The 7,500-nt window shown below is 54.5% G+C and overlaps 3 non-coding genes across 3 annotated transcripts in view; all 3 read left to right on the top strand.

Moving 5' to 3' along the window:
• The first annotated feature begins 4,076 nt into the window (after window positions 1-4,076).
• On the top strand, window positions 4,077-5,969 carry LOC126324008 (small subunit ribosomal RNA). Its single transcript, XR_007559818.1, has one exon. It is a non-coding gene; the product is annotated as a small subunit ribosomal RNA (ribosomal RNA).
• A 368-nt stretch (window positions 5,970-6,337) lies between these two features.
• On the top strand, window positions 6,338-6,492 carry LOC126324015 (5.8S ribosomal RNA). Its single transcript, XR_007559825.1, has one exon. It is a non-coding gene; the product is annotated as a 5.8S ribosomal RNA (ribosomal RNA).
• Window positions 6,493-6,680: 188 nt separating this feature from the next.
• LOC126324011 (large subunit ribosomal RNA) overlaps window positions 6,681-7,500 on the top strand; it is a 4,222-nt gene continuing 3,402 nt past the window's right edge. The window contains exon 1 of the ribosomal RNA XR_007559821.1: window positions 6,681-7,500. This exon is cut by the window's right edge and continues 3,402 nt beyond it. This is a non-coding gene — a ribosomal RNA (large subunit ribosomal RNA).

Below are 7,500 nucleotides of genomic sequence, written 5' to 3' on the forward strand. Positions count from 1 at the left end.
CACGCGGACTAAGCCATGTATGGGGCCCACAGTGCTCATTTGCCGAGCCCACCCACACAAAACCTGCACCCCCCTCCAGCGCAGGAGCCGCAACCCGGGTGCGTACGCCGCACCAAGTGCTCCACCCGCGACCGTACGTGCCCCGCCGAAATCGCAACTCCGGCGGATGAACGGCGGACTTTTCTCGCAGTCGTAAGTTGCAATCCACCCCTATATCTTGCGTCTCATGAAGAGTTATATCAAGTATGCCAAATTCCCGCTGTCCCTATACATGCAGTAAGTTCGTCATGGGCGCTGGCCGGCAGGCCGCGAGACCTGACGCCCGGCGGCAAAGAGTGCTCCTCTGAGGATATAGATGTTCCGTTCCGCCGCACAATGGTGACGGTGACCGCTGCCTGCGGTGGCAACGCTGGGCACAGTCGATACTCGCCGTGTGGTGGAAGGTAAACATTATGCGGTACATCAGTACTTTCCTAATAGTTCGGTCGTCTCACGGCACTGCTTAGTAAATGATGCAAGGCCACATATAGATGATTTATGCGAATGTCCCTATACGTGCTGTAAGACTGGGCACACAACGTGAATCGCACGTCAGCCAGACACTCGAACATGCACTACTCTCGGCCTGCAACGGAGACACACAATACGTAAACATCTGGAATGCGACAATGTCGAGTGCACCCTCTCTGCCACATTGCACCGTCGACACTATGATAACCAGACCAGTAGGTCCACCTATAAAAGCACAATACCACACTCCTCCGACAACTACCATTGCTCAGATAAACCAACACCACCAACACACATCCTACACAGAGGGGCACCAAATATCACCACCCGCCCTCGTGTTATACCACATGAAAAATTGCAGAAGTGAGAGACACAGACCCGCCAGCCTCTTGCTACAAGCATCGAACCGACGTGACGTATCTGACGGTGACTCAGGCATCCGCGTACTGCCACCACTATCCACCCCCCCCCCCCTCTCTGCCCCCTTCCCACACAATACCAAATTTAACCAACTTTATCGCTTAACCTAACTGTGGTTTTACCAGATTATCGCTTAACCTAACTGTGGCTGTACCAGATTATCGCTTAACCTAACTGTGGCTGTACCAGATTATCGCTTAACCTAACTGTGGCTGTACCAGATTATCGCTTAACCTAACTGTGGCTGTACCAGATTATCGCTTAACCTAACTGTGGCTGTACCAGATTATCGCTTAACCTAACTGTGGCTGTACCAGATTATCGCTTAACCTAACTGTGGCTGTACCAGATTATCGCTTAACCTAACTGTGGCTGTACCAGATTATCGCTTAACCTAACTGTGGCTGTACCAGATTATCGCTTAACCTAACTGTGGCTGTACCAGATTATCGCTTAACCTAACTGTGGTTGTACCAGATTATCCCTTAACCTAACTCAATTTGTCCCTTAACCTAACTCAATTTGTCCCTTAACCTAACTCAATTTGTCCCTTAACCTAACTCAATTTGTCCCTTAACCTAACTCAATTTGTCCCTTAACCTAACTCAATTTGTCCCTTAACCTAACTCAATTTGTCCCTTAACCTAACTCAATTTGTCCCTTAACCTAACTCAATTTGTCCCTTAACCTAACTCAATTTGTCCCTTAACCTAACTCAATTTGTCCCTTAACCTAACTCAATTTGTCCCTTAACCTAACCCACGTTGTCCCTTAACCTAACTCAATTTGTCCCTTAACCTAACTCAATTTGTCCCTTAACCTAACTCAATTTGTCCCTTAACCTAACTCAATTTGTCCCTTAACCTAACTCAATTTGTCCCTTAACCTAACTCAATTTGTCCCTTAACCTAACTCAATTTGTCCCTTAACCTAACTCAATTTGTCCCTTAACCTAACTCAATTTGTCCCTTAACCTAACCCACGTTGTCCCTTAACCTAACCCACGTTGTCCCTTAACCTAACCCACGTTGTCCCTTAACCTAACCCACGTTGTCCCTTAACCTAACCCACGTTGTCCCTTAACCTAACCCACGTTGTCCCTTAACCTAACCCACGTTGTCCCTTAACCTAACCCACGTTGTCCCTTAACCTAACCCACGTTGTCCCTTAACCTAACCCACGTTGTCCCTTAACCTAACCCACGTTGTCCCTTAACCTAACCCACGTTGTCCCTTAACCTAACCCACGTTGTCCCTTAACCTAACCCACGTTGTCCCTTAACCTAACCCACGTTGTCCCTTAACCTAACCCACGTTGTCCCTTAACCTAACCCACGTTGTCCCTTTGCCTAACATAGTTCACTGCTCGGAATCTCTGGTGTCGTTGTTATCCTCATGTAGATGTCTTGCGAGTGTTGCTTACTTTCCACATATTCCCGCTATCCACTGTCAATTGTACTGCAATAGGACTATATCGCCCCCCCCCCCCTCTGCCCCTCTCTTTGTGTCTCCGTCCTCTCAAGCTGGTCGGTCTGGCGTTTGAGTGTTAAATGAGCCTCGCAGCTGTTCAGTTGCGTTCAGATGTCGACGCCCTCAGTGTACGTCGTGGTATGGTCTGTGTCCATTGTCCGCTGATGTCGTACGCGTAACCCACACGCTGTACCGATCATCGGTAGTTACGTACAGAGTGAAGTAGTGTGATACGTGTGACCGTACGCTGGCTGTGCCCAACGGTGTCGAATCTCAATTTCCATATGTTGTGCTCGATGCTACTTGTCTCGTCTCCCAATAACAGCTAGGTTGCACTGTGGTACGCCGTAGAGGCGTGTGGGAGGAACGTACGAACGCATTGTATGTCACCCTGGGTCGCTGGGGGTGGTGGTGCGGTGAGTCAGGTCAGGTCAGCGTGAGCCGTGTGATGTAGTGACGCGTGTATTCCGACTTTGTCGTATTGCCTCACACAAAGTGCTACCCTGGTGGACCGCGTTCCATATCTGGGACATGCCGCAGATGCCGGTTGACAGTGGATCGCGGAAGGGACATCGCATACGTGCGCGGGCCACCTTCCACGTGTTCTCTTCTGCACATGTCGCAGTGTGTATGTGGTCTGATGTAGCGTGTCGTGACACATGACATCCTGGCATGCAAGAATTGTTGAATTCGCAAATGTAGGTGGACATCTACGTTTACTGCCCAAGATACGCAAATGAACTGGAAATCCGTTGTTGAGCGGTTGTTCACGCTGGAGGTGAATCTGTGATGGCGACGATCGGTACAGCTATTAACCGGTTGTTTCAGCGGTACCCGCCACATCCACACACGTGACTAGGCCCATGTGGGTATGAAGCGATACGCGGCGGTGGCTTGGTGGGACTGTTCCCGGCCGGTGAAGGGGGGCCGCCCGGCGTGTTGGCCGCGCGCTGCGTGGGCGCACGCGCAACAGGCGGCTGGTGGGGGGCGCCGAGTGGCAGGAGCGCCAGCCGACGGGCTCGGCAGGCGGCGCAGCTACGCTGCGGCGCACCCTGCACGCGGCGCCTGGCGGCCAAAGTTGGTTCAGCCGAGCCCGGTGCGAAGCGTGGTGGACATCTGCAGTGTGCTGGTCTGATTGAGGACTGTGTGCGTTGAGGATGCGCCGCCGCCTGGCACTCGGCGCCGCGACGCCGTCTGCTGCTCGGTCGCCCCAGCGGTTCTCGCAGGTGGTTTGTATCGCAGTTGTGCGGACGTGTTGGCGCGTGCGCTGTGCTGGGAGAGTTCGCTTCTGCACCCAAGTGGGGCTTTGCCCTTGTGTGGCGCTGGCGTTGGAGCTGCCGGTCACCATAGGTGGCGCGTGTTGTCTCCCGCCGGCAATGCCACGACAGCACGCTCCCGGGCCTCTGTCGGCAGCGGCAAGCTCAGTTGGGAGCAAGGGTGTTCGCACTAAAACCGTCTACTCGCCTAACTCCGGGCGATTGCGCCTCTCTCGAAACCGACCAAGTACCTAGGACGGCGCTGCGCGCCGCCGGGACCTGAGAGGGTTTCGAGGTGTATCGTGCAGGGGAGCTCGGCCTCCTCCTGTTTGCAGAATAATTGAGCGGACGCTTGCGTGTTCGCGCGGGCCCCCGGGACACACTCCCGGGCGGCCGGCTGCTCAGCTCTAGTTGACGCAGCTCCCTGGTTGATCCTGCCAGTAGTCATATGCTTGTCTCAAAGATTAAGCCATGCATGTCTCAGTACAAGCCGCATTAAGGTGAAACCGCGAATGGCTCATTAAATCAGTTATGGTTCCTTAGATCGTACCCACGTTACTTGGATAACTGTGGTAATTCTAGAGCTAATACATGCAAACAGAGTCCCGACCAGAGATGGAAGGGACGCTTTTATTAGATCAAAACCAATCGGATTGGCTTGTCTGGTCCGTTTGCCTTGGTGACTCTGAATAACTTTGGGCTGATCGCACGGTCCTCGTACCGGCGACGCATCTTTCAAATGTCTGCCTTATCAACTGTCGATGGTAGGTTCTGCGCCTACCATGGTTGTAACGGGTAACGGGGAATCAGGGTTCGATTCCGGAGAGGGAGCCTGAGAAACGGCTACCACATCCAAGGAAGGCAGCAGGCGCGCAAATTACCCACTCCCGGCACGGGGAGGTAGTGACGAAAAATAACGATACGGGACTCATCCGAGGCCCCGTAATCGGAATGAGTACACTTTAAATCCTTTAACGAGTATCTATTGGAGGGCAAGTCTGGTGCCAGCAGCCGCGGTAATTCCAGCTCCAATAGCGTATATTAAAGTTGTTGCGGTTAAAAAGCTCGTAGTTGGATTTGTGTCCCACGCTGTTGGTTCACCGCCCGTCGGTGTTTAACTGGCATGTATCGTGGGACGTCCTGCCGGTGGGGCGAGCCGAAGGGGTGCTTTCGCGTCCCGAGGCGGACCCCGTTTAAATCCTACCAGGGTGCTCTTTGTTGAGTGTCTCGGTGGGCCGGCACGTTTACTTTGAACAAATTAGAGTGCTTAAAGCAGGCAAGCCCGCCTGAATACTGTGTGCATGGAATAATGGAATAGGACCTCGGTTCTATTTTGTTGGTTTTCGGAACCCGAGGTAATGATTAATAGGGACAGGCGGGGGCATTCGTATTGCGACGTTAGAGGTGAAATTCTTGGATCGTCGCAAGACGAACAGAAGCGAAAGCATTTGCCAAGTATGTTTTCATTAATCAAGAACGAAAGTTAGAGGTTCGAAGGCGATCAGATACCGCCCTAGTTCTAACCATAAACGATGCCAGCCAGCGATCCGCCGCAGTTCCTCCGATGACTCGGCGGGCAGCCTCCGGGAAACCAAAGCTTTTGGGTTCCGGGGGAAGTATGGTTGCAAAGCTGAAACTTAAAGGAATTGACGGAAGGGCACCACCAGGAGTGGAGCCTGCGGCTTAATTTGACTCAACACGGGAAACCTCACCAGGCCCGGACACCGGAAGGATTGACAGATTGATAGCTCTTTCTTGATTCGGTGGGTGGTGGTGCATGGCCGTTCTTAGTTGGTGGAGCGATTTGTCTGGTTAATTCCGATAACGAACGAGACTCTAGCCTGCTAACTAGTCGCGTGACATCCTTCGTGCTGTCAGCGATTACTTTTCTTCTTAGAGGGACAGGCGGCTTCTAGCCGCACGAGATTGAGCAATAACAGGTCTGTGATGCCCTTAGATGTTCTGGGCCGCACGCGCGCTACGCTGAAGGAATCAGCGTGTCTTCCTAGGCCGAAAGGTCGGGGTAACCCGCTGAACCTCCTTCGTGCTAGGGATTGGGGCTTGCAATTGTTCCCCATGAACGAGGAATTCCCAGTAAGCGCGAGTCATAAGCTCGCGTTGATTACGTCCCTGCCCTTTGTACACACCGCCCGTCGCTACTACCGATTGAATGATTTAGTGAGGTCTTCGGACTGGTACGCGGCATCGACTCTGTCGTTGCCGATGCTACCGGAAAGATGACCAAACTTGATCATTTAGAGGAAGTAAAAGTCGTAACAAGGTTTCCGTAGGTGAACCTGCGGAAGGATCATTACCGACTAGACTGCATGTCTTTCGATGTGCGTGTCGTGTCGTGTCGCGCAACACGCTACCTGTACGGCAGTGGCCGTGCGCCGCGTGCGGAACCACGCGTGCCTCTCAAAACTAGCGGAAGTGTTGTTGTTGTGTGGTACGAGCGCTGAAGCTCTGGAGCGGCTGGCCTGCGGTACCTGGCGCCTGGCGCCGGTTTTGAATGACGTTCGCCCGAGTGCCTGTCCGCTCCGGTGTGGAGCCGTACGACGCCCATCGGCTGTGAGGCCGTTGGACACAAAAAAAAATAGTGGAACAGGGGCCGTCAGACGCCTCAGTCCCGCAAATGCTACTGTCTTGAAAGAGACAGTGGGAGACTGAAAAGGAAAAGATCACCCAGGACGGTGGATCACTCGGCTCGTGGGTCGATGAAGAACGCAGCAAATTGCGCGTCGACATGTGAACTGCAGGACACATGAACATCGACGTTTCGAACGCACATTGCGGTCCATGGATTCCGTTCCCGGGCCACGTCTGGCTGAGGGTCGGCTACGTATACTGAAGCGCGCGGCGTTTGTCCCGCTTCGGAGACGTGGGAGTGTCGTGGTCGCCTGTGTGGCCGGCCGCGTCTCCTTAAACGTGCGATGCGCGCCCGTCGCCTGGCGGTTCGCATACCGGTACTTTCTCGGTAGCGTGCACAGCCGGCTGGCGGTGTGGCGTGCGACACCTCGTACAACGACCTCAGAGCAGGCGAGACTACCCGCTGAATTTAAGCATATTACTAAGCGGAGGAAAAGAAACTAACAAGGATTCCCCCAGTAGCGGCGAGCGAACAGGGAAGAGTCCAGCACCGAACCCCGCAGGCTGCCGCCTGTCGTGGCATGTGGTGTTTGGGAGGGTCCACTACCCCGACGCCTCGCGCCGAGCCCAAGTCCAACTTGAATGAGGCCACGGCCCGTAGAGGGTGCCAGGCCCGTAGCGGCCGGTGCGAGCGTCGGCGGGACCTCTCCTTCGAGTCGGGTTGCTTGAGAGTGCAGCTCCAAGTGGGTGGTAAACTCCATCTGAGACTAAATATGACCACGAGACCGATAGCGAACAAGTACCGTGAGGGAAAGTTGAAAAGAACTTTGAAGAGAGAGTTCAAAAGTACGTGAAACCGTTCTGGGGTAAACGTGAGAAGTCCGAAAGGTCGAACAGGTGAGATTCACGCCCATGCGGCCACTGGCCCCCGCCCTCGGCAGATGGGGCCGGCCGCCCGCGCGGAGCAATCCGCGGCGGGGTCGTGTCCGGTTGCCTTTCCACTCGCCGCGGGGTGGGGCCGTTCCGGTGTGCGGTGGGCCGCACTTCTCCCCTAGTAGGACGTCGCGACCCGCTGGGTGCCGGCCTACGGCCCGGGTGCGCAGCCTGTCCTTCCGCGGGCCTCGGTTCGCGTCTGTTGGGCAGAGCCCCGGTGTCCTGGCTGGCTGCTCGGCGGTATATCTGGAGGAGTCGATTCGCCCCTTTGGGCGCTCGGGCTCCCGGCAAGCGCGCGCGGTTCTTCCCGGATGACGGACCTA

Source organism: Schistocerca gregaria, unplaced genomic scaffold (assembly GCF_023897955.1).
Source record: "Schistocerca gregaria isolate iqSchGreg1 unplaced genomic scaffold, iqSchGreg1.2 ptg000880l, whole genome shotgun sequence".
NCBI classification, from domain to species: Eukaryota; Metazoa; Arthropoda; class Insecta; order Orthoptera; family Acrididae; genus Schistocerca; species Schistocerca gregaria.